General features: G+C 53.2%; 1 pseudogene across 1 annotated transcript; it reads left to right on the top strand.

The window, feature by feature from the left end:
* Nucleotides 1–1,265: 1,265 nt before the first annotated feature.
* LOC140897933 (uncharacterized) lies at nt 1,266–23,876 on the top strand (annotated as a pseudogene). Its single transcript, XR_013634586.1, has 4 exons — nt 1,266–1,429; nt 3,664–3,790; nt 8,745–9,914; nt 20,569–23,876. The product of XR_013634586.1 is annotated as an uncharacterized LOC140897933 (transcript).
* Nucleotides 23,877–23,992: the final 116 nt, after the last annotated feature.

The following is a 23,992-nucleotide window of genomic DNA, read 5'->3' as shown; positions in this document are numbered from 1 at the left end:
GCCGGCCCCCAGCCCAGCCCCAGCCCCTCCCCTCCCCACAGCCACCAGCACTCAAGCTCCAGGCCCCTCCTACTATTGCTCCGAGCCCCAGGCCACCTTGGGCCACCTGCCCCCTCATAAAGGTGGGGGGCCCAGGGGCAGTCCGGCCCCGTACTGCCCCGGCCTTCTGGCTACTGCTCTCACCCACATGGGCAGCCTTAGATTTTTATGGGTAAACATTGAATCACCACATGCACAGCCCGAGGGAGAAATATTTCCTTGCTAATCATAGAAATTTATGGATCGGCAAAGTAAGAAAAATTCTGCGTGAGAACCTCTGAATTTGCTTTAAGGCCACTGACTATGTCGGCTTTGCCGTGGGCGGTTGCAGATTATCCAATGGGGCCTGTGCCCAGGGGCCCCGGCCAATTGAGGCGGGGAGGCAGAAAAATGGACACCCCAGAAGAAATCCGCGGCAGAAGCTGTGGGGCGGATGGGGGAAGCACCCTGATCTGGGGCCCCGGCAGAAGCATCGGGAGGCCAGGGTGGGCAAAGCCGCAGTGCCCCAACCCTGGGCCTTCGCAGACGCGCGGGGTGGTGAGGGAAGCCGCAGTGCCCAGACCCCAGCTGCGGCCCCGGGACTGGAGGAGCTCTGGCTCCGTGCTGCAGACTCAGGGCTGGGGGAGCTCTCACTCCCCGCTGTGGCCCCCGGGCCCTGGTCGGGGGGACAGCGCTTCTCTGGTCTTGGGGTCTCAGTGGGGTGGGGGGCAGAAAGGAGCCAATAGGTTGCGGGACTGTGGGGGGGGGGGAGGAACGGGGGCAGGGCCACAGGCAGAAGGGGTGGGGAGGGGCCCCCACTTGGTCTGGCCCAGGGCCCCTGGAGGGGAGGGATAGCTCAGTGGTTTGAGCATTGGCCTGCTAAACCCAGGGTTGTGAGTTCAATCCTTGAGGGGGCCATTTAGGGATCTGGGGCAAAAACTGGGGATTGACCCTTCCAACCCTGAGAGTCTATGACACCTTAATCCGCCTCTGCCCACAGCAGGAAATACCCCTGGAGACTGCAGGTGAGCACGGCTTGTTATTAATGATGATATTGGGCGGAGGGGTGGGGAAGGGGTGCTAAGAAAACAGGCCTTTCTTTATTTTTGAAATACAATGTTTGCAGCCCTGCCTCTGGTTTGTTCTTTCCCAGCTGCCACCAGAGGGCCCTGGCTGTGGGGATGGGAGGGCACCGCTTTCTGTCTCTCTCCCTTTCATACTATTGAGCTTCCTGGGTCAGACCCATGCGCCGGGTGGCTGCCTCCTCCATTGTGATCTGCACCCAGCAGCTGCTGCTGCGTGGGGAGAGCCCTTCAGCCAGGCCCACGCCCCCCCTCCCCCAATCCCGTGCCCAGCCCAGCTGGGGACTTTCGCCTGTGCCTGGAACCAGCCCCTGAGCCGGAGCCTGCAGGTGATGGGGAGACCTGGGGAACAGGGCCGGGGCCAGGCAGGAAAGTGACTCTGCCCCGGGGCTGGAACTAGGGGGACTCCCGCCCCCCCTGGCTTGTCAGGGTTCCCATCATATCCAGGGTTTACAGTTGGGTTTCCAGCCCCCCCACGGTACAGATTGTTCCTGCACCCCTGGGACCTGCTGCCCTTGGGGACCATGTTCCCCTTGGATGCTGCGCTTTTCTAGCATTGGGCTCAGAGACTCTATTCCTGGGGGGGGGACCTTAGTCCCGGTGGGAGGGGCCGGATTGCCGCTGGGCTAAAGTGACCCCCTGTTTTCCCAGCCTGGCAGAGCCAGGGGTAGCCAATTCTCTAGATATTTTTGGTCAAGGTCCAGATTTCTTGGTCAGGGCATCATTAAGGTCCAGAGCCCCATTTAAGGTCTCCTGGGGACCCTGGGCCAGAACACTGGTGGGGGGAGGGGACCCTGGGCCAGAGCATTGCAGGGCGGTGCCAGCACTGTGGCCCCGCCCCCTTCCACCTGCAGCCCCGCCCTCAACCCCACCCTGTTCCGCCCCCTTCCCCATGGTCCCTCCCCCTACTCGCTCTCCCCCCCACACCCCGCTGTGGCCCTGAGACCGGAGAAGTTCTTCCAGCCCTGGAGCCGTAGCGGGGGGAGGTTTTCGGGGGGGGCCCCCAAATTGGCTGGGGCCACCGGGCACGGGTCCCGTTGGCCCGTGCGGTAATCCGCCCCTGGCAGTCACAATAAGAAGTGGATAAAAAGATTTCACGGGCTGTTCAGAAGCGCCTGGCGGTCCCGATTTGGCCCACAGTCCACCGATTGGCTACCCCTGGTCTAAAGCAGTGGTTTTCAAACTTTTTTTCTGGCGACCCAGTTGAAGAAAATTGTTGGTGCCCATGATCCAACGCAGCTGGGGATGAGGGGTTTGGGGTGTGAGAGGGGCTCAGGGCTGCGACAGAGGGTTGGGGTGCAGGAGGGGGTTAAGGCTCTGGGCTGGAGGTGCAGGTTCCGTGGTGGGGCTGGGGATGAGGGGTTTGGGGTGCAGGAGGGGACTCTTGGTTTGGGGGCGGCTCAGGGCTGGGGAAGGGGGTTGGGGTGTGGGAGGGGGTCAGGGGTCTGGGCTGGGGGTGCAGGCTCTGCGGTAGGGCTGGGGATGAGGGGTTTGGGGTGTAGGAAGGGACTCTGGGTTTGGGGGTGGCTCAGGTCTGGGGCAGGGAGTTGGGGTGCAGGCTTGCCTCGGGTGGCTCCCGGTCAGCGGTGCAGCAGGGGTGCTAAGGCAGGCTTCCTGTCTTGGCACCAGAGGCCGCGTCCTGCCCCAGAAGCGGCCAGCAGCAGCCCTGCCTCCTAGGTGGAGGTGCACAAGCACCGCCCCCCCAGCTCCCATTGGCTGGGAACTGGCCAGTGGGAGTGCAGAGCCCCGTGCTTGGGACAGGGGGCAGCACGCAGAGCCCCGTGGCCCCTCCGCCTAGGAGCTGGACTGCTGCTGGCCACTTCCGAGGCACAGCGTGGTGTCAGAACAGGCAGGAAGCCTGCCTTAGCACCCCCGCACCCCCGCCTTAGCTGGGCAGCGCCGCTGACGGGACTTTTAATGGCCTGGTTGGTGGTATTGACCAGAGCTGCTGCTACCCAGTGCCTTACATGTCGTGACCCACTACTGCTCTAAAGCATCTGTCTGCGGGGAAACAGCCTTGAGGGGACGGGGAGGGGGGAATTGGGGTGTGAAATGGACTCAAGCCACTTCTGAAATAAACCCCGTTTCGCTCCGGATTGTCATCCCCCTGGGGGACAGGGAAGGGAAATGGCTGTGGTGGAGCCGGCTCAGGTAGGGGATTTTCAGGGAGCTGCGGTGGAATGCGAAGGGAGCACCCCGCAGTGAGGCCCAGGGGAGAGGCTCCGTCCCCTCACCCCCAGCTGCTGGGAATGGGGCGGGGGTTGGGGGTTCCTGTCCCTGGACTCTGCTGAGGGGCTCCACTTCCTGTGGCAGCCTCTGGCTGGTAGGCGTGTGATAACCGGGAAGGCCCCTACCCTCCTCCACCGGCTGGGGGGGACAAGGAGCTCTCCCCATCTCCCCACCCTGAAGCCTCCTGGCTGCTCTGAGCAGGGTGGGGGTGGGATTCTGCTCCCCTGTGACACCCTCCCCCACAAGTTTCTGTTTTATCGGCCCTCCTCCCCCATGACTAGCGGGACTGTGTCTGGGGCAGCAGGTGCTGAGTGGGGGACTCTTGGTGTTTCAGATGCCGGTGACCTTCGAGGAGGTGGCTGTGTATTTCACCCAGGGGCAGGGGGCTCTGCTGGACCCCGCTCAGAGAGCCCTCTACAGAGACGTCATGCAGGAGAACTACGAGACGGGGACCTCGCCGGGTAAGGGATTCCCGTCCCCTCGGTTATTAGAAGCTGCGGCGGGTGTTGTGCCCAGTTCACCTTCTTCTCAGGTTCTTCCCTGGTCCATTAAATTTCAGGGGAATGGATCCCATAATCCCAGATTGAAGGAGAGAGATTTTCATCCTCACAGCCCCATCAGCCATCTGCTTTTCCCCAGGGGTTCAGTGACCATGTTCTCGTCCGTTCAGATCCCGTGGACCCCCAGCGCATCACAGGGTCGTGTTAAAATCAGTGTTCTTTGTGACAAAGGCTCTACCCATGGCACACCCTGATCTCATCTGATTTCACTCCCCTCGCTGACTTGACTTTCTCACTGTCGCCACAGAAGGTGGAGCTGTTCAGAGACTCGACCTCAGAACCCTTCAGCTCTTTGGTGCCAAAAGTCGGCAGTGGGTGCTGGCTCTGCAGAAGCTTCAAGCCATGTGTCTCTGGCTACTCAGGGTCCAGGCCAAGGTGAAACTTGGCAACAGGGGCCAGGAATCCTTAATTTCCTAGATGCATATCTTATAAGGTCAGACAGGACCTCTGTGATCAACTTGTCTGATATCCAGCTACACACAGGCCATAGCGGGGGTGAGAGATTCTGCCTAAAACTGGGGGGGGGGGGGCACAAGGCCCTGCCTCCTTCGTGGCCCCACCCCTCCCCTTCCTCTTTCCCCCGAAGCCACGCCCCCCTGGCCAAGTCGGAATCTAGCCCCGCCCCGTGTCCCTGCCTCCCTGGACTGCCTGCCCAGTGGAGGGTCCGTGACACCGAGCAGCTGCTCGCATGGCTCTTACCCTGACTCGGCTCCAGCTTCTGGCTGGGGGCTGGGGCCTCGGGGGCCAAAGAGCCACAGCCGGGCCATGGTAGGAGCCGCCTGGGCAGCTGTGAAGAGCCGCGGACCCACCATCTGCCCTGGCACTGGTCCTGGGGGCGGGGGCAGGGACACGGGCTGAGGGTTGCTCTCAGGGCCCCCCTGCCGTGGGCAGGTGGAGGATCTGCACCTCCGCACAGCTGCCCGGGCTCCCCGGGCCGCTCTTACCTGGGCCGGGCTCCAGCTTCTGTCCTGGCTGGGGGGCGGGACCTCAGGTGGAAGAAGAGGGGCAGGGGCTGGGCCCTTGGCAAAGAGTGGATGGGCCATGGCCCCTTCCCCCCACCCCCACCCCGTTCTGATGCCCCTGGGCCATAGGACTTTCCCGAATCAATTACTGTTTGAATTACAATAGAGCTTTCAGAACAACAAGCTGGCTTGATTTTAAAATGTCCAGTTATGGAGAACCCGAACCACCCTTGGTAAATTGTTGCAGTGGTTAATTCCCTTCACCGTTAAAATATTGTGCCGGTTTTCTAGTCGGCATTTATTTCGCTTCAACTTCCAGCCGTTAGATTTTTTTTAATATCTTTGTCAGTCACATTAAAGAGCACTCGCCTACCGCATTTCTATTCCCTACATACGCACTTCTAGACCATGATCAAGTCGCCCCTTTAAGCTTCTCTGTGTGAAGCTAAATGGCTTCCCTGATTGTTCCACCATAAGGCATGTTTTCAAATCCTTTGATCGTTGTATGGCTCTTCTCTGAACACACTCCATATTATCCGTATTCTTCTTGGACACCAGAACTGGACACAATATTCTAGCCAAGGTCGCATTGCAGTAAATTCAGAGATAAAATAATAACCTCTGTTCCTACTCCAGATTCCCCTGTTTATGCTTCCAAGCATTGCATTAGCCACTGCATTGCTCTGACAGGTTTCAGAGTAACAGCCGTGTTAGTCTGTATTCGCAAAAAGAAAAGGAGTATTTGTGACACCTTAGAGACTAACCAATTTATTTGAGCATGAGCTTTCGTGAGATGCATCTGATGAAGTGAGCGGTAGCTCACGAAAGCTCATGCTCAAATAAATTGGTTAGTCTCTAAGGTGCCACAAGTACTCCTTTTCTTTTTGCATTGCTCTGGGAACTCATGTTTAGCTGATTATCCACCATGACACCCAAATCTATGTCAGAATTATTGCCTCCTTGTATCGAGTCCCCCAGCCTGGAAGTATGGCCAATGTTCTTTGTTCCTAGATGTATACATTTACTTTTAGCTGTGTTGAAACACGTATTGTTTGCTTGGCGCCCAGTTCACCAAGTGGTCCCGATCGCTCTGTATCGGTGATCTGTTGTCTTCACTGTTTACCACTCCCCCAGTTTTTGTGTCATCGGCAAACTTTATTAGTGATGATTTTATGTTTTCTTCCAGGTCGTTAATTAAAATGTTAAATAGCGGAGGGCTGAGAACTGACTGGAAACACACTCACTTGATGGCGATTCCCTGTTTAAAATTACATTTTGAGACCTATCAGTTAGCCAGCTTTTAATTCATTCATGTGTGCCATGTTAATTTTTTATTGTTCTAGTTTGTTAATCAAAATGTCATATGGTAGCAAGTCATACACCTTACAGAAGTCTAAGTATAATTACATCAACAGTAGTATCTTTTCAACCTTCCAGGATTGTCCTGGAGTCTCCAGGAATTAAAGATTATATTAAAGAAACCTCCAGGAATACGTCCAACCAAAATTGGCAACCCTATTTTCAACCAAACATGTAATCTCGTCAAAGAAAGATATCAAGTTTGTTGGACAGGATCTATTTTCCATAAATGCATGTTAATTGGCATTAATTATGTTACCCTCCTTTGATTCTTTATTAATCAAGTACTGTATCAGCCGCTCCATTATGTTGCCCAGGATTGATGTCAAACTGACAGGCCTATGATTACCTGAGTCATCCCATTTACCCTTTTTAAATGTTGGCACAACATTAGTTTTGTTCCAGTCCTCTGGAAATTCCTTGATTTTCCAAGACTTATTGAAAATCAGCCTTAACGATCCAGTGAGCTCCTCAGCCAGTTCTTTTAAAACTCTTGGATGCAAATTATCTGGTCCTGCTGATTTAAAAATGTGTAACTTTAGTAGCTGATGTTTAACATCCTCCTGAGATAGTCATGGAATGGAAAGAGTATCATTATATAAAAGGACTACATCATCTGTATTCCCCCCAAGTATGGAACAGAAATGTTTATTGAACACATCTGCCTCATATGCATTATTATAGAAAATTCTACCATTTCCCTCTTGCAGTACCATTGTTAGGATTCTTTTTGTTCCTAATGGACTTTAAAAACTTCTTATTGTTCTTCGTAGAACCATAGATTTCTTCTTGTGTCCCTTTGCTTTCCTTACCAATTTTCTACCATGCCTAGCGTCTGATTTATATTAAATACTATAAACTTCTCCTTTTGTCATTTTTTATATATCTGTATATTTAAATTTTTATAGCTGCATTCACATCCTCTCTAAACCAGATCATTTTTTTAACCAATACATCCTTCTTCTTGGATTGTGGGGTCATAGCTTTTTGAGCATCAAGTTGTTAAACAATTCCCAATTGTCATTCACATTTTTCTGCTTCAGTTCTTTCTCCCAGCTGATTTGGCTCTTAATTGTCTTCAGCTGTGTGAAACTTGACCAAGTATATAAATGTGATTAGGTCGTGATCCCTGGTACCTAAGGTACCATTGATTTTTAGTTCTGTGGTTAGGTCCTGTTTGAGCCAGGTAATTGCCATCTATAATGCTTAGAGATTCCAAGGATGTTTTAGCACTGGCGGCATGAGACCTCCAGCGTTTGTCACTCAAACTGAAGTCCCCCATGATCACACAGCTTTTTTTCCCTATGCTTTATAGATAGGTTCTTAAGGACCCAGTCATCCTGTTCCTTAGTGAAATTTGATGGTCTGTAGCAGATACCAAGTAATACCCCATCTTGTGCTTTATCTGTTAGGACATTGATCCATAACCATTCAAGATCATTTTCTTCCAAGTCATCAATGATGCCACTGGCTCCCCACTTTTGCCCACTCCGTCCTTCCTAGATAGGTTATAATGATTTATTTTAACCTTCCAGTCATGGAAATCATCCCACCAGGGATCTGTAGTGTCAGTGAGATCAGATTTACACTCAGAAATATGTCCTTCCAATTCCTCTTGTTTCTTACCCAAGTTCCTAGCATTGACGTATGGGCAATTCAAGAATTTCTTCGCTTCGTGTCCTTTGCGTCCTTGATTAATTTTGTTTCCACCATTTTGATTTTGTGCTGAGTGCTCTGGTTGTTCCTCTTTTTACGCTACCCTTTTGTTAGTTTAATGCCCTCCTAATTACCATAGCCAACCAGACCCTGAGAAGGTTGGTCCTTCTTCTACTGAGGTAGAGGCCTTCCAAACTATACAGCCCCCTCTTCACATAAAAGGTGGACCAGTGTCCCAAAACCCCCAAACTCTCCACCTTATGCCATTTATCTAGCCAGTGATTCACTTCCAGAATTTATTGCCTTCTGTCTTCCTTTTCCCATGGGCCAGGAAGGATGTCAGAGAAGATTGCTAAACTAAAACAAAAAACAAAAAATTAAAGCAAACAAATCAAAATTCCCTCAAAGAAGAGCTGTTTCTCTTCTTGGTTCAATCTTCTTGATGTTTTACGTTTCCTTCCCATTTGTGAAGATTGGTTTTATCGCTGGCTGCTTCCCACTCATAATGGATCATGGACCACCAGGTGCCTATGGGGAGGCTAGGAGACTTTCCTTAATCCTGTCACCCTTATCCCAAGGGTTTAGGTGTGCCTCCCACCGCCTTTTCATTGCTTTTTGTAAGTCTTTCTTCTGATCGGTTTTGGTTCAAGCAGCGGCTGGGGAGGGGGGATGTCCTTCGTGAGTCAGACAGCTGGATACTGAGCCCTGATTCCCCAAGAACACATTGCTGGCAGGTAACATATGAGGCAGAATAACCCAGTTGTAATGGCTCATGTCGCACCAGGGACCCACTTCAGAGAAGTTGAAACGACAGATGGGTTAGAAATTTTACCTGTCTCAATTTCCCCAGCAGTTATCCTGCTGTGTTTCTCTCTTAGCAGTTCCCCTTTTGCCGGGCCCCGGGAACGACTCGTGTCTGGATTCTCTCTCTGTCCCAGCAGCTGGTAAGATGGGCAGTGAGAACGGGGAGGAGAATCAACGGCAGGAAGGCCTTGGACAAGCGGAACTGCGCAGAGTGTTATCAGTGACATCAGAAAGGAGCTTTCCCCAGAGTCACACACAGGACTCTGGAAATCAATGCGGGTCAGAGAGGCAGCTGGGAAACCAGCCAGGGGAGAACGTGGCTCAAGCTATTCACCGTGTGGGAGGATGCAACGATCTCAAAGAAACCACAGTCCAGCAGAGAATCCACGCCAGAGAGAGAGATAATACGTGTGTGGAGTGCGGGAAAACCTTTCATTGGCGCTCCTATCTTATTAGACATCAGAGAACCCATACAGGGGAGAAATCCTATAAATGCCTCGATTGTGGGAAAAGCTTCAGTCAGAGCTCACTTCTCATTAGACATCAGCGAACCCACACGGGAGAAAGACCCTATAAGTGCCTTGAATGTGGGAAAAGTTTCAGTGACAACTCGCACCTCATCGCCCATCACAGAATCCACACGGGCGAAAGGCCCTACAAATGCCTTGAATGCGGGAAAAGTTTCATACAGAGCTCCGTTCTTGTTGCCCATCAGAGAATCCACACGGGGGAAAGACCCTATAAATGTCCCGACTGTGGGGAAAGCTTCAGTCGGACCTCAGAGCTGATTGTGCATCACAGAATCCACACGGGCGAGGAACCCTACAAATGCCTGGACTGTGGAAAGACTTTCAATCGGAACTCCAACTTTGTGGTACATCAGAGACTGCACACGGGGGAGAGGCCCTGTAAATGCCTGCACTGTGGGAAAAGCTTCAGGCAGAGCTCCAACCTGATTGCACATCAGAGAATCCACACGGGAGAGAAACCCTACAACTGCCTAGAATGTGGGAAAAGCTTCATTCAGAGCTCACAGCTCATTACCCATCAGAGACTGCACAGGGGGGAGAAACCCTACAAATGCTCGGACTGTGGGAAAGGTTTCAACCTGAGCTCCAGCCTCATTAGACATCAGGGAATCCACACGGGAGAGAAACCCTATTACTGCCTTCACTGCGGGAAAAGCTTCAGCCAGAGCTCCCAACTCATTGTGCACCAGAGAATCCACGCAGGAGCCAAACCCTGAGTGGGGCAGAAGCGTCAGCCTGGGTCAGTTTGCGCCAGGCATCAGCAAATGCACCCAGCGAAGAGACCTCTTAAAGGTTGTTACTGTGGGAAAAGCTCCAAGCAGAGCTAACTCCATGTTGGACATCAGACACTCCACCCAGGAGAGAAATTTGGGGATCACGGGAGAAGGGCTGCGGTTAGAGAGGTGCTGCCCCATATCGTTACCCCTCTGAGAAGCACTGATTTCCATAGCGTCCCACTGTAGGATGCTTAAAAAAGCCGAAAGCCCTAGGAATCTCCCCTCAAAGCCAGTCCCATTGGCCTCTGACACTTCCGCTCGACTCGGGATTAGGTATAGCTAGCACATTTCTCCTGACGCGGACCGAACCGCCAACGCATTTCCTCATCTAGACCGACCCGGAGCTTCTCATTCACAGTGGTCCCCACCGTTAGCAGAGTGATTGTCAGAGTTGCTGAGTTCTTCCTTTGGGGACCAGCGCTGGGTTTACAATGCCACCAACCTGCTTGCTCTTCTCCACCTCCTCCCCCTGTGTGAATGGTGGATGGGGCCTCAGAGCACAGAGGCCAAGTGGGGGCGGGGCCTGAGGGCAGAGGGACCGAGCGGGAATGGGGCCTTGGGGCAGAGCTTTGGCAGGGCTTGTGGGGGAAGAGGCCAGGTGGGCCGGGGCCTCGGGGACGGAAGAGGTCAGGTGGGGGCGGGACCTCAGGGCAGAGCGGGGGCAGGGCCACGGTCTGGGCGCCGGGGCCCAAAAGAGATGAATCTGACCCTATGGGCGACAGATTGTCTCATTCCCAGTTCTTCTCACCGTGCTGTAGGTTGTGCCGAAGAAGCTGCCGGCTCTGGTTGTTTATAGAACGGAAGAGGCGATTCTCAAAGAGTTGGAGCAGGGGAGAGAAAAACGTGGTGGTGAAGCCTCCATGTGACTTGGGGTCAAGGGGGTGAGCTACAGCAATTCCCCTCCTTCACCCGTCACCCTGGTGGTCTCGCCTCATGACAGCAGCATCTGTCCAAGCCATGGAGAGTTTATCTCACCCGTTCTACCCTTCTGCCTCTCAACGTGTCACATGACTCAGTGATCTCCGCTCCCACGCTTAGGAATTGCTCTTTGAGACTCTGTGATCCTATGTCAAACTCACCAGCGTTGGAGCTGAACTTGTCACGATACCAGTGTATCCCAAATCCAGTGTGATCCTTCTGAGTTTAAACCCCACTTCATTGATAAAGCAGCTTCCGGGCATTTTCTTGTCAAGCTCAGCTTGTTTGCAGATAGGAAGGTTGGGTTTTTATAAGGTTTTGAATAATGCAAAGTAATGCACATTGGAAAACATAATCCCAACTATACACATAAAATGATGGGGTCTAAGCTGTTACCACTCAAGAAAGAGATCTTGGAGTCATTGTGGAGAGTTCTCTGAAAACATCCACTCAAAGTGCAGCAGCAGCCCAAAAAGCGAACAGAATGTTGGGAATCATTAGGAAAGGGATAGATAATAAGACAGAAAATATCATGTTGCCTCTATATAAATCCATGGTACATCAACATCTTGAACACTGTCTGCAGATATGGTCACCTCATCTCAAAAAAGAGATACTGGAATTGGAAAAGGTTCAGAAAAGGGCAACAAAAATTATTAGAGGTATGGAACGGCTTCCGTATGAGGAGAGGTTAATAAGACTGGGACGTTTCAGCTTGGAAAAGAGACGACTAAGGGGGGATATGTTTGAGATCTATAAAATCATGACTGGGATGGAGAAAGTAAATAAGGAAGTGTTATTTACTCCTTCTCATACCACAAGAACTAGGGATCACCCAATGAAATTAATAGGCAGCAGGTTTAAAACAAACAAAAGGAAATATTTCTTCACACAGCGCACAGTCAACCTGTGGAACTCCTTGCCAGAGGATGTTGTGAAGGCCAAGACTATAACAGGGTTCAAGAAAGAACTAGATAAGTTCACAGAGGATAGGTCCATCAATGGCTATTAGCCAGGATGGACAGGGATGGTGTCCCTAGCCTCCGTTTGCCAGAAGCTGGGAATGGGTGAGAGGGGATGGATCACTAGATGATTCCCTGTTCTGTTCATTCCCTCTGGGGCACCTGGCACTGGCCACTGTTGGAAGACAGGATCCTGGGCTAGATGGAACTTTGGTCTGATCCAGTATGGCCACTGTTATGTTCTTATTTTGTTTTTCATTATGAGGATGCAAAACTTTTGTAAATAATAGGTCTAAATAAGAAGGGGGCTCCGGGGGAAGTGGGTATAGGCAGTTTAGTGGAGAACACGGGTACATCCGTTTTCCTCTGCGTCAGATTGAACATGCTCATCATTGTGTGTGAACCAGAAATTGTTTTATAGCCCACCCTCAAAGTGTCAGGTTTTGTTTATATACTTGAAGGCCGTTTGGTCACACGCATCTTTCTTCGTTTAGCCTGAGGGGACGTAATGTCGATGCACTGGGGACTGCACGAGAAGCGATCGATTGCTCGACTAGCCCTTTCTTTTATTCTGTTTCCACATCCTTTTGTCGTGAATTTTTAGTGTGGTTTGAGGAATAGTCATTATAAATAACCATGGGCACGAATGCTGGTGGGGGCAGAGTAGGAGTCGCAGCCTGAGAGGCAGAGACCGAAACGGGGAAGGATGTTGCTGCCTGACCCGGGCAGTGATGTGAAATACTGTCTGGAACGGGAGAGTGTGGGAGCTGGAATATACAGAGCTAGGGAGCCCAAGAGCCAAGGCTATTCTACAAGCAATGTCCTATGAGTGTTGGATGAGGACAGCTCTGATTTCTATGTATCATGCCCCAAGGGAAGTGATGCAGAGGGTGGGCGGGAGGATCCCCAGATTCCTGGGAGGAAGAGGCAGAGAAGCCAACAGGCCTGAAGCCAGGCTGACCCTTATTACCAAAGCAGAGGGCAACGGAGCTGGTCACAGGTCACCCTCTCCCCATCTACCGCAGCACCCTACGTGGGAGCAACGGAGACTCTTGGCCACGCTGGCCCCACACACACCAGGCGTGTCCTGGGTAAATAAAAGCCTCAGCTGGGATTGGAGATGCTGCTACTTCGCCTTGTTCTCTAGCTCAGATTGAGTTGTGCTCGCTGGGTCTCTTGAAGCGCATGTGGCTATGACGGGATCCCAGGGTCTCTCACACATTCGCGCCCATGTTCTACCAAGTGCAAAATGTTGCTCTGTTTTGGTGCGTGCAGGGGCCAGGGGCAGCAATTTGCCGGGCTGGGGCTGAAATGCACCGTGCCGGGCTGGGCATCAGGCGGGTTGTCTTTTATTTCTTGCTTTGAAACAATAAAGTAGAATGCAGTTTCTCAGACTCTAGAGTCCTTTGTTTGAATAATGATTGAAAAAATGGACAGAAATGGACTGGAGGCTGGCAGGGGAGCCTTTTTGACCTGTTGTTTCCCCAAAAAGAAATTGGGATACAAAGAAAAGTACAATAAAAGTTTTGTTATCCGGCATGTTAGGGAAATGGGGGGAGCTGGTAAGTCAAAAATTCTGGTTAACTAAGAGGAAGGGAGTTTGGGTGCGGGGGGGGGCCTCAGGGCTGGGAGTTGGGGTGCAGGAGGGAATGTGGAGCACAGACTCTGGGAGGAAGTTTTGGTGTGGGAGGAGGCTCAGGATAGGGGGTTGGGGCTCAGGAGAGGGTGCTGGGTGCGGGCTCTGGGAGGGAGTTTGGGTGCCGGAGGGGGCTCGGGGCAGGGGGTTGGGGCACGGGAAGGGTTATGGGGTGCCGGATCCGGGTGGTGCTCACCTCGGGCGGCTCCCTGCAAGCGGCAACATGTCTCTGCTGCTCTTAGGCAGAGGCGCGGCTAGGTGGCTCTGCGCACTGCCTCCATCTGCAGGCACCACCCCCGCAGTTCTCATTGGCCGCGGTTCCCGGCCAGTGGGAGCTGCGGAGCCAGCACTTGGGGCAGGGGCAGTGCACAGAGCCCCCATGGCTGTTCCTGCACCTAGAAGCAGCAGGGAAATGTCGCCGCTTCCAGGGAACCATACGGAGTCAGGTGGGGAGCCTGCCGGGCCCACGCCAACTGGACGATAAACTGGACTTTCAATGAAGATCAGAAATGTCGGTTTATAGAGCTCTCCGGTTGGTAGAGTGCCGGATAACGCCGCTTTTACTGTATTTTTGTAAACTGGAAAAAGTGTTCTACAGAGTTAACCCCCAAGGCTGTTGTATGGAAAACCCGGCATGAAGGTATTTGTTCTTTTTTAGTCTCGTTCCAGTGTAGATTAGGCCTGAGAGTTTCCATGTGACACAAATATGGAATGCACACACAGTACTGACCATAGTGTAAAGCGTTGCAAACCATATTTGAAATATTCACGAATAAGGCTACGAGTTGGTCACGGTGATTTTAGGTGACTGTAACTTCAGCCCCGGGTGGCGGGACTTGGCCTCCAGCTGTCAGCCCCGCACTGCGGGGAGCAGACTTCTGTGATTTATCTGTGACCTTCCCGTGATTTTTACTAAAAATACCCGTGACAAAATCTTAGCCTTACTCATGAATACATTTGAAAGCAAATCTACCATTGTTCCTTATACCGACTTCCCCCCACCACACCCCGCCCCGTCACACATATTGCACAGGTTTTCAACACAACATTTGCATGTCTCTACTTTGGCACAAACGTGTCAGCACATTGCCCTCTGATCTTATTTAAGACACGTTTTCTCTGGCCTTTTCCTCCCAGGTAAAACCAAAGTGCCTTGTCCTCTGCTGTGTTTTTACTTTAGAATAGCTCCTGCACCTTAGTTACCCTGCGGTTAACAAAAAAACAAAACAAACAAACAAAAATCACCGTTCTTAGCAGGGTGGGAAAGACCCGGAGCTGGATTCACAAGGGAACTGGGGCGCCATGATGCTCAGGATCACAAAGTCTAGCTTTTAGGCACATAGAAAGTCTCGGGAACACCGCTGCGCCGGAGTTAAGTGCACAGGGGAGAGAGAGGTATCGCAGAATCGCATTCACAAAAGCCAGCATGCCTGGCGGGGAACCGCTTCAGCCAGCCCATGGAAGATGCCGACCAGAGGGGTGTGTGCTAAGATCCACCCTACCACAGAGCTCAGTGCCTAAGTCCCCACTGCAGATAGGCACCTAGCTCTACCTGGCGAGCCACGAACAGGAATCTTCTCCTGGAATCAGGGGAGGTAAGTGCCTGAACTGCTTCTTGTGGGAATGAGCTAGGCAGGCACCTAACTATACACAAAACAGCTGCAGGAGGAAGTGATGGTGCCCACCTTGTAACTTTTAGCCCAAGGAATAAACTTGCGTTATAAAAAAATTGAACATAAGAACAACCATACTGGCTCAGACCAAAGGTCCATCTAGCCCAGTATCCTGTCTTCCGACAGTGGGCAATGCCAGGTGCCCCAGAGCGAATGAACGGAACAGGGAATCATCAAGTGATCCATCCATTGTCACCCATTCCCAGCTTCTGGCAAACAGAAGCTAGGGACACCCTCCCTGACTATCCTGGCTCACAGCCATCGATGGACCTCTCCTCCATGAAATGAAACCAAACATGACAAACTAAATTATAATATTGCAATTAAACATTACACTAGATACACTGTAATTTGAGATGGCTGAAGTTGTGAGCAACTATTAAGAGTTTCATTGTTTAGTTGCTATTAAGAATATGTAACAAAGAGCGCGGCGACATCTGTCTGCACAGTGTTACCGAAGGTGAATGATGACGTGCTGAGAGTAATACAAATAATAATTTTAAATAAATAATGAAACTCCATTTGCAGTGGCTTACATGAAAGGGAGTCCAGGAGGGTGGCCAACCCTCCAGGATTGTCCTGGAGTCACCAGGAATTAAAGAGGAATCTTGAGTTAAAGATTACGTCATGTGATGAAACCTCCAGGAATCCGTCCACCCAAACTTGGCAACCCTACAGTGCAATTCAAGCCCGCAGAGAACACTAAATAAGACAAATGTGTGACCTGGTTTGAGGCTTTATGCAGACGCAGCTGATGAGTCTTTCAAACACCAAAAATATGTATGACAATAATAGGGTTTTTTGGAGGGAATAGATGTCAGATATTTCATTGAATCAAGCCTCTTTTAGCAGCTTGGTCCATCATATCCAATACAAAAGAGCAGGCAATGGGATGCACTGGTGCTGTTTTGAAAACATCCCTGGGAAGCGGGTGCTGAGATGCCTGGGGGAGGGGAAGAAAAAGCCCCTCTGCCCCCTATTTTTGAAACCACTGCAGCTGGCTCCTCTTTCATACGGGGCCAGATTTAGGGGCAGGCGAACAGCTAGGGTGCCGAGCTTGCAGGGGGCCGGGCACGCAGATTTACAGACCCTAGTGTGCAAATGTATCGGTTTATATGACAGGGAGGAGTCATGTCTGCAAATCGTGCATCGAAGTCGTGAAATGGGCTACAAACGCCATAAAAATAAGGTACTCAAAAGTGTAACCAATTGTGGGGGCGGGTTTTCCCCCCTCTGCCACTGCCTGGAAGTGCCTCTACCCTGACTCCTACCCCATGACCCTGATTTTGCCCTCTCTCCTTCCCCTGCCTTCAGCTGTTCACTCCACCTGTGCAGTCAGTTTGGGCCTGATGCAGACTCTGCCCATCCCTCCCCCTCCATCTGCCCCCTTTTAGCCCCTGAGACCAGCGGGAAGCTCATGGCCATCCCAAGGCAGGGCAGCGGCTTCCCCAGCTTCAGCAGTATTTACTGGGAATCCTCAGCCAAAGGGGACCAGCCGTCCCCATCTTAGGGGCTTTGTCTTATATAGCCAACTATACGCCCCCCTCCCCCCCCCACGCAAAAAAAAGGACCACAGCTGATGAACCCTCCCCATCCCAGACCCAGGAGGGACCCAGCCAGATTCCTTCTCTCTGCCCTTTAACTACAAGGACCTGCCCAGGGAATCCCATCCCACAGCCCATGTCAAGAACCAGATCCCCTCCAGCAGGAAGTGAATTGCACTGGCTACAGTAACGCTTGGTTGCTGGGTGAATTCCTGTTTCCCTGCATTGTCCCTTTGCAAGAGCCCAGAGCCCTGGCGGCTGGGGACCCCGGAGCCCCCCTGGCTGCTGCAGCTGGGAGAGGTGAATGTGGAGGAGTGACATTCCTGCTACTCCCACAAGAGACTCAGTGCAGAGACCCCAGGACATCCCATACTGGGAAGACAGAGGTTCTGTTCCACAAGAGCCGAGGACCCCAGGCCAGAGAGGGCACTGGTTGGAGTGAAGGTAAGAACCCCACCCCCCAACAGGGAACCATGTTTCCGGCTTACATCCTGTCTGCTGGGTTACGCCGATCCTGCTGGCTGAAGGTGCTGCAGAATCTGGCTACACCCTTAATCTGTGCAAAATGTGTGTGTGTTGCAACCCCCCAGCCCTCCACAGGGCCTGATCTACACCAGCTGGGGATCTGGCTTCAAAAATAACCCAACGTATTAACACCCAGGGCTGATCTGAGCCATTATTTGCACTAACTGGCTTTGGGTTACTGCAGGGTCAGCAAATGCCAGGCAAGGCGGACCACAACCGACCCACAAGAGGTGCCGGGGCTCTGAACTGCCCAGCCCAGAGGTGCCGGGGCTCTGAACTGCCAAGCCCAGCAGTGCCAGGGCTCTGAACTGCCAGGCCCAGCAGTGCCGCGGCTATGAACTGCCAAGCCCAGCGGTCCCGGGGCTCTGAATTGCCAGGCCCAGAGGTGCCGGGGCTATGAAAAGCCAGGCCCAGATGTGCCGGGGCTCTGAACTGCCCGGCCCAGAGGTGCCATGGCTCTGAACTGCCCGGCCCAGAGTTCCTGGGGCTATGAAAAGCCAGGCCCAGAGTTGCTGGGGCTCTAAACTGCCAGGCCCAGCGGTGCTGGGGCTCTGAACTGTCAGGCTCAGAGGTGCTGGGGTTATGAAAAGCCAGGCCCAGAGTTGCTGGGGCTCTGAACTGTCAGGCTCAGAGGTGCTGGGGTTATGAAAAGCCAGGCCCAGATGGGCCGGGGCTATGAACGGCCAAGCCCAGAGGTGCCGGGGCTCTGAACTGCCCGGGCCAGAGTTCCTGGGGCTCTGAATTGCCCCGCCTAGAGGTGCCGGGGCTCAGGCCCGGCAGTCCCTGGCCCAAATGAAGCCCTGCTTAGGATTCAGTAGCCAGAGTCACTGCAAGGGCCGGTGGGGAGGGACTCCGAGGGTCTGCTTGTCTTTCCTGGGGAGGGGAAAGGGGGAAGCCCGGGAAAGCTGGTGCTTTCGCCTTGCCACCAGAGGGCTCTGGGTTTGGCTCGGGGGGAGGAGGCTGGTGTCTGTCTCTCTCTGCTCAGGATATCAGCCCCCTAGGATTGAATTTCCTGGGTCAGGTGCTGCTTCCATTGTGAGCCGGGGCCGGCGGGGAGAGACCGGCACTAACCCTCCGCTCCGCCCCGGGCTCGGCCCGCACCAGCCCCCGAGCCGGAGCCCGCAGGTGATGGGGGGATCCGGGGGAAAGGGCCGGGGCCGGGCAGGGCAGTGACTCTGCACAAGCGGCCCCGTCTGTGCTCCCCGCGTGTCTGCGAGTCCCAGAGCTCACCCACCCCCAGGGAGAGGCGCAGGCTCTGACTCCGGTTAGCGCTCACCGGAGTCGATCCGGATCCGATCCGGATCCGATCCAGATCTCTCAGGCGGAGGAAGAAGGGGAAGGAGGCGGAAAAGAATCGCGGCGGGGGGGGGCGGGGAATTGGAAGCGGTTCAAAGTTCCCAGCTCTGCCCAGATCCATTCACTGCAGCACCCCAGGCAGAGCGGACTTTCCTGGGAACAAGGTGAGGAGCCGGGAGAGGAAAAGCCAGGTCCTGTCCCGCCTGAGTCCCCGGGGGCTGCCAGGGTGGGATCACTGTTCCCTCTGAGCTGTGGCGTGGGCGCTCGCACACAGATCCTAAACCCCGCGCTCACAAAAGTTTGTGCAGAAGAATTTTTTTGTGCACACGGCCTCTCAAAAATTAGAGGGAACATTGGGTGGGATCCCCCCAGTGCGTCCCCTTTGATTCTGCTCTTTGGTGGGATAAAGCAACCCAGGGGTCGGGGTGTGACATGGACTCAGGCTGCTTTTGCAACCTCCCGAGGTGCCCTGGTGGGCTGCAAAATAACATAAGAATGGCCATAGTGGGTCAGACCCAAGGTCCATCTAGTCCAGTATCCCGTACCCAGCCGTGAGGCCTATTTTTTCCAACCAGCTTCTGGGAATGGGGAGGGTGTTGGGATTCCTGTCATCATAGAATATCAGGGTTGGAAAGGACCTCAAGAGGTCATCTAATCCAACCCCCTGCTTAAAGCAGGGCCAGTCTCCAATTTTTGCCCCAGATCCCTAAATGGCCATCTCAAGGATTGAACTCACAACCCTGGGTTTAGCAGGCTAATGCTCAAACCACGGAGCTATCCCTCCCACTCAGGACCCTACTCTGTGGCTCTATCTCCCATATTAGTTGTGTGGTAAACGGGAAGGCCCTTGCCCTCCTCCATGTGCTGGGTGGGACAGGGAGCTCTCTCTTTCTCCCCACTCACAGCAGCGTCGGGGTGGGATCCTGCTAGTCTGTCTTCCCTGAGCATCAAGTTTTTATTTTCTTCCCCCTCTCCCCCCTGTGACTGGCAGGATTGTGGCTGAGGCAGCAGACGGCAAGCGGGGATTTTTGTTGTTTCAGGGTTTGGTGGCCTTCGAGAAGGTGGCTTTGTGTTTCACTGAGGGGGCAGGGGGCTCTGCTGGACCCCGGTCAGAGAGCCCTCCATAGGGACGTCATTCAGGAGAACTCTGAGACGGTGATCTCGCTGGGTAAGGGATTCCCGTCCCCTCGGTTATTAGAAGCTGTGGTATCTGTGATTTGGCCATTTTTTCTGCTCAGGTTCTTCCCTAGTCTGTTAGATTTCAGGGGACTGGATCCCAAGATCCCCAGATCCAGGGTGAGAGAGACTTTCATTTCCACGCACCCTCCCCCTGCCCCGCCACGTAAGCAGGAGATGTGTTGATTACTTATACTGTGTGTTTACGCTCGTGCCTTCTGGGTGCTTACCAAGCCTTCGTGAAGGACAGTCTCTGCTCCAAGCCGCTCACAACCTAATCTATCTAATGATTAAAACAACCTGCATTTGAGAAGAGAAGCCTATGAGTCAACTGGCTAACCAGGTGCTAGTTGGACCCATGAGAACATTGAGTGCTCAGGGAGTTTACAGACGTTAATGGTCCAGAATCTCTCAAAACCCTGTCTCTGTCAGTTCAGCATCCTTGATTCTCCTGGGCCCAGGGGAAATATCTATCCCAGGTTTCTCAATCTCCCCCAAAAGTTATTGTGTTGGGTTTGCTCTCTTTGCTGTTCCTCCTCTTCCCCAGCACGGGGAATAACTCACCTCCGGGTTCTCTCTTGTCTCTCCGTCCTTTCAGGTGATGGGGTGGCGGGTGAGACCAAACCTCAGCGGGAAGGTCTTGACCAAATGGAACTGCAGGGGGCGTTATCGGAAAGATCTGAAGGGAATGTTTGCTGGAGTTCTGTGCAGGGGAAAACCTGGGAGAGTCAGTGCGGGTCAAAGAGGCTGCAGGGAAATGAGCCTGGGGAAAAAGTGGGTGAAGCAATTCATGGTGTGGGAGGAGGCCAGGAGCTCAAGAAACCCCCTGCCCAGCAGAGAATCTCCATGAGAGAGAGAAAAAACACATGCGCCGAATGTGGGAAAAGCTTCCTTAAGAACGCACACCTTGTTGCGCACCGGCGGATCCACACGGGAGAAAAACCCTATCAGTGCCTTGAATGTGGGAAAAGCTTCAATCAGCGCTCGCACCTTGTGGTGCATCAGCGAATCCACACCAAAGAGAGACCCTATAAATGCAGCGAGTGCGGGACAAGCTTTGTCCACAGCTCCCACCTTATCGTGCATCAGAGGAACCACAAGGGGGAGAGACCCTATAAATGCCTCGAGTGCGGGAAAAGCTTCACTCAGAGCTCGAGCCTGAATGTGCATCAGAGAACCCACACAGGAGACGAACCTCAAAATGCCTCGACTGTGGGAAAAGCTTTGATTACCGATAGCACCTTGTAGTGCATCAGAGGATCCACACAGGGGAGAAACCCCATAAATGCTTCGTCTGTGGCACCAGTTTCATTCACAAATCAAACCTGAACGTGCACCAGAGAATCCACAAGGGAGAGAGACCTTACGAATGCCTTGACTGTGGGAGAACATTCAAATCCAGCTCAAACCTTAGCAGGCATCAGAAACAACACACAGGAGAGAAATCCTATACGTGCACTGAGTGTGGGGAGCGGTTTGTTGAGAACTCCGGCCTTATTAAAAATCAGAGAACCCACACGGGGGAAAACCCTATAAATGCTTTGAATGTGGGAAAAGTTTCAACTGGAGCTCAAACCTGTTTGCACATCAGAGAACCCACACCGGCGAGAGACCGTATAAATGCTTGGACTGCGGGAAAAGCTTCAATCAGAGCTCAAACCTCTTTCAACATCAGAGGATCCACACAGGAGACAAACCCTATAAATGCTCTGACTGCGGGAAAAGTTTCATTCAGAGCTCCGTTCTTATTACGTATCGGCGAATCCACACGGGAGAAAGGCCCTACCAATGCCTCGACTGTTGGAAGACATTCAGTCAGAGTTTGGAACTGATTTCTCACCGGCGAATCCACACGGGGGAGAGGCCGTATAGCTGCCTTGTCTGTGGGAAAAGCTTCAACTGGAGCTCAGCGCTTACTGCGCATCAGAGGATTCACACCGGAGAAAAACCTTATGAATGCACCGGCTGTGGGAAAAGTTTCAGCTGGAGCTCCACCCTTGCTAGACACCAGAGGCTGCACACTGGAGAGAATCCCTCGAATGTGGAAGAAGCATCAGCTGGGCTCTGACTGTATCCTGCATCAGCAGATCAGCATAGTAAAGAGACCTCTTAAATGCTCTTAGCAGGGAAAATCCTTCAGGTGGCGCGAATGCCATATTGAACATCAGAGACTCCTCCACACTGGAGGGAAAATTGTATCAGTGCCCAGGTTAGGGCTGGCCATAGTTTAAAAAAAACAACATTTCCTCATTCCTACACACATCAGGGGCGTTTGGCTCCCAAGGATCTGGCTGCCCATTGCTGGGGTGAGGATACAGCAGCAGCCGAGCAGCAGCTGGTCAGTGACCCTCTGGCTCTGCAAACCCCAGGCAGAGGAGGAGAAGCCCCGATCAGCCCCTCCTCCCTGCTGCAACCCTGGCTGCTGAGCTGATGGGCCACAGGTGGGGGAAGGGAGAGAGAGAAACTCCTCCAGACGCTCCCTCTGTCTGGGTGAAGTTTCCCCCTCTCCCTTCCCCTTCCAGCCGGGATCCCCCTGTCATGGAGATGAGGAGAACGACACTTGGGCCAGCCCCACTTTCACCCTAGACACCTGTCCCCACCCCCCATCTTCCACCAGCCCCTGGGCTGCGCTCTCCCACTTACCTGGAGCTGTTCCCTGCAGGGCGAGTGTCCTTGGGGGCTGGTAACTCCTCCCCTCCCTGAATCCCCCAGGGTGCTGGGCTCTGGGGGATCAACTGTGGAGGGACGGGTTTTGGGCAGGGAACTAGGGGATCGAATGGTTGGGGCTGAGGGAGATGGACGTGAAAGGGGACTGGGTGCTGGGGTTATTGAATGTTTGGGGATCATGGGATAAGAGGGTGCGGTTAGGGAGGTTCTGTCTCCCATCATTAACTCCTCTTCCCCTTTTCCCTGCCCACATTCACAAATTCAGAGGGACTGATTTTCACTGGGCCTCTGGTGGGGGACTTTGAAAAGCCCTGAATCTAGGAATCCCACCTCAGTCCTAGAAGCATCGACCGCTGAGGGTCTGTCTAGACTAGGAAAAGCGGTCTGGGTTAGCTAGGTCGTTTCCTAGTGGCCCAGACCAAGCCTCCGCTTCTTTGCCTAGTCCCGACTCATTCAGAGCCACTCATGTTCCTCGTTTCAGTTTCCAAGTTTCCCCTCCAAGGACAGATTGGCTCCCTCCCAGCGAGTCTCAGCTCTCTCCCACTTCTCCTGAAGAGCAGTGGGGTGGATTTTTTCCTTTGTGGGTTTTGTTTGTAAATATATTTATAACACCTAATGACACAGATTATAAAAGAGTTGGAGCGGGGATGGAAGATAGGTTGTTTCAGCCTCTGTGTTTGGAGAGGGTGAGGAGATGAACTGAAAGGATTCCTGCCCTGTTCCTCAAAGGTGTTATGGCTCCTAATTGAAATCAACCTGCCCCCCATCAGGATCCTGATTCCTCTCACCACAGAAGCCTCTGGTCCAAACTCTGGAGAGTTTATCCTCCTCTTTAAGGCTGTGTCTACACTACAAAGATAAATCGACCTCTGTTAGATCGACTTACAGCTGCTTCATGAATTACTGCCACGGTGCATGTCCACACTACCCTCTTTGATCACTGGGAGTGTGCTTAAGAGGCTAGACGCTGCTGCTTTCCTGACTGCCAGATTGCCACCACGATTGGGAGTGGAGCTAGCTACATAGGTGCTGGAAGTAGGGGGCAGCCGCACGCCCTGGCTTGAAGTGGTTTCCATCATATCCAGGGTTTGCAGTTTGGTTCAATAGCTTGCAGCCCCTCCACTGTACAAATTGGTCCAGCACCCCCGGCTAGTTAGATCAAAGCGAGGGCGTGTCTACCCCTGCTGTGGTCTCCTGTTCTCTGAGTGTGGTGTAGACCAGTGGTACCCGTGGGTGGCGGGTATCACAGGCCGGGGTAGGCTGAGCCTCTCCAAAGAGCCAGGCCTAGCTCTGTCCACGCTTTGCCCCCAGATCCCTTCCTGCTCTGGCTCCCAGTTTACCTGTGCCGTGGGGCTACCTCTGGGGGCTGCACCGCCCAGCACTCCGGAGCTGGGGCCGCGCTGCCTGCCTTCCCAGTGCCCTGGGGCTTGGGGGGGGGCTGGGGCCATGCCCGGCGCTCCGGGGCTGGGACCATGCCGCCCGCCTGCCCGGTGCTCTGGGGCTAGGGCTGCGCTGCTCGGTGCTTCAGGGCTGGGGCCGCGCTGCCTGCCCTCCCGGGGCTCCGGGGTTGGGGGTGCTAGCCTGGGGTGGGGGCCGGCAGCTGCGATGGGGGGGATCTG

This window comes from Lepidochelys kempii, chromosome 14 (genome assembly GCF_965140285.1).
Source record: "Lepidochelys kempii isolate rLepKem1 chromosome 14, rLepKem1.hap1, whole genome shotgun sequence".
Classification (NCBI taxonomy): Eukaryota; Metazoa; Chordata; order Testudines; family Cheloniidae; genus Lepidochelys; species Lepidochelys kempii.
Note: the sequence above shows the minus strand (reverse complement) of the source record. Positions and strands in the feature narration are given on the sequence as shown.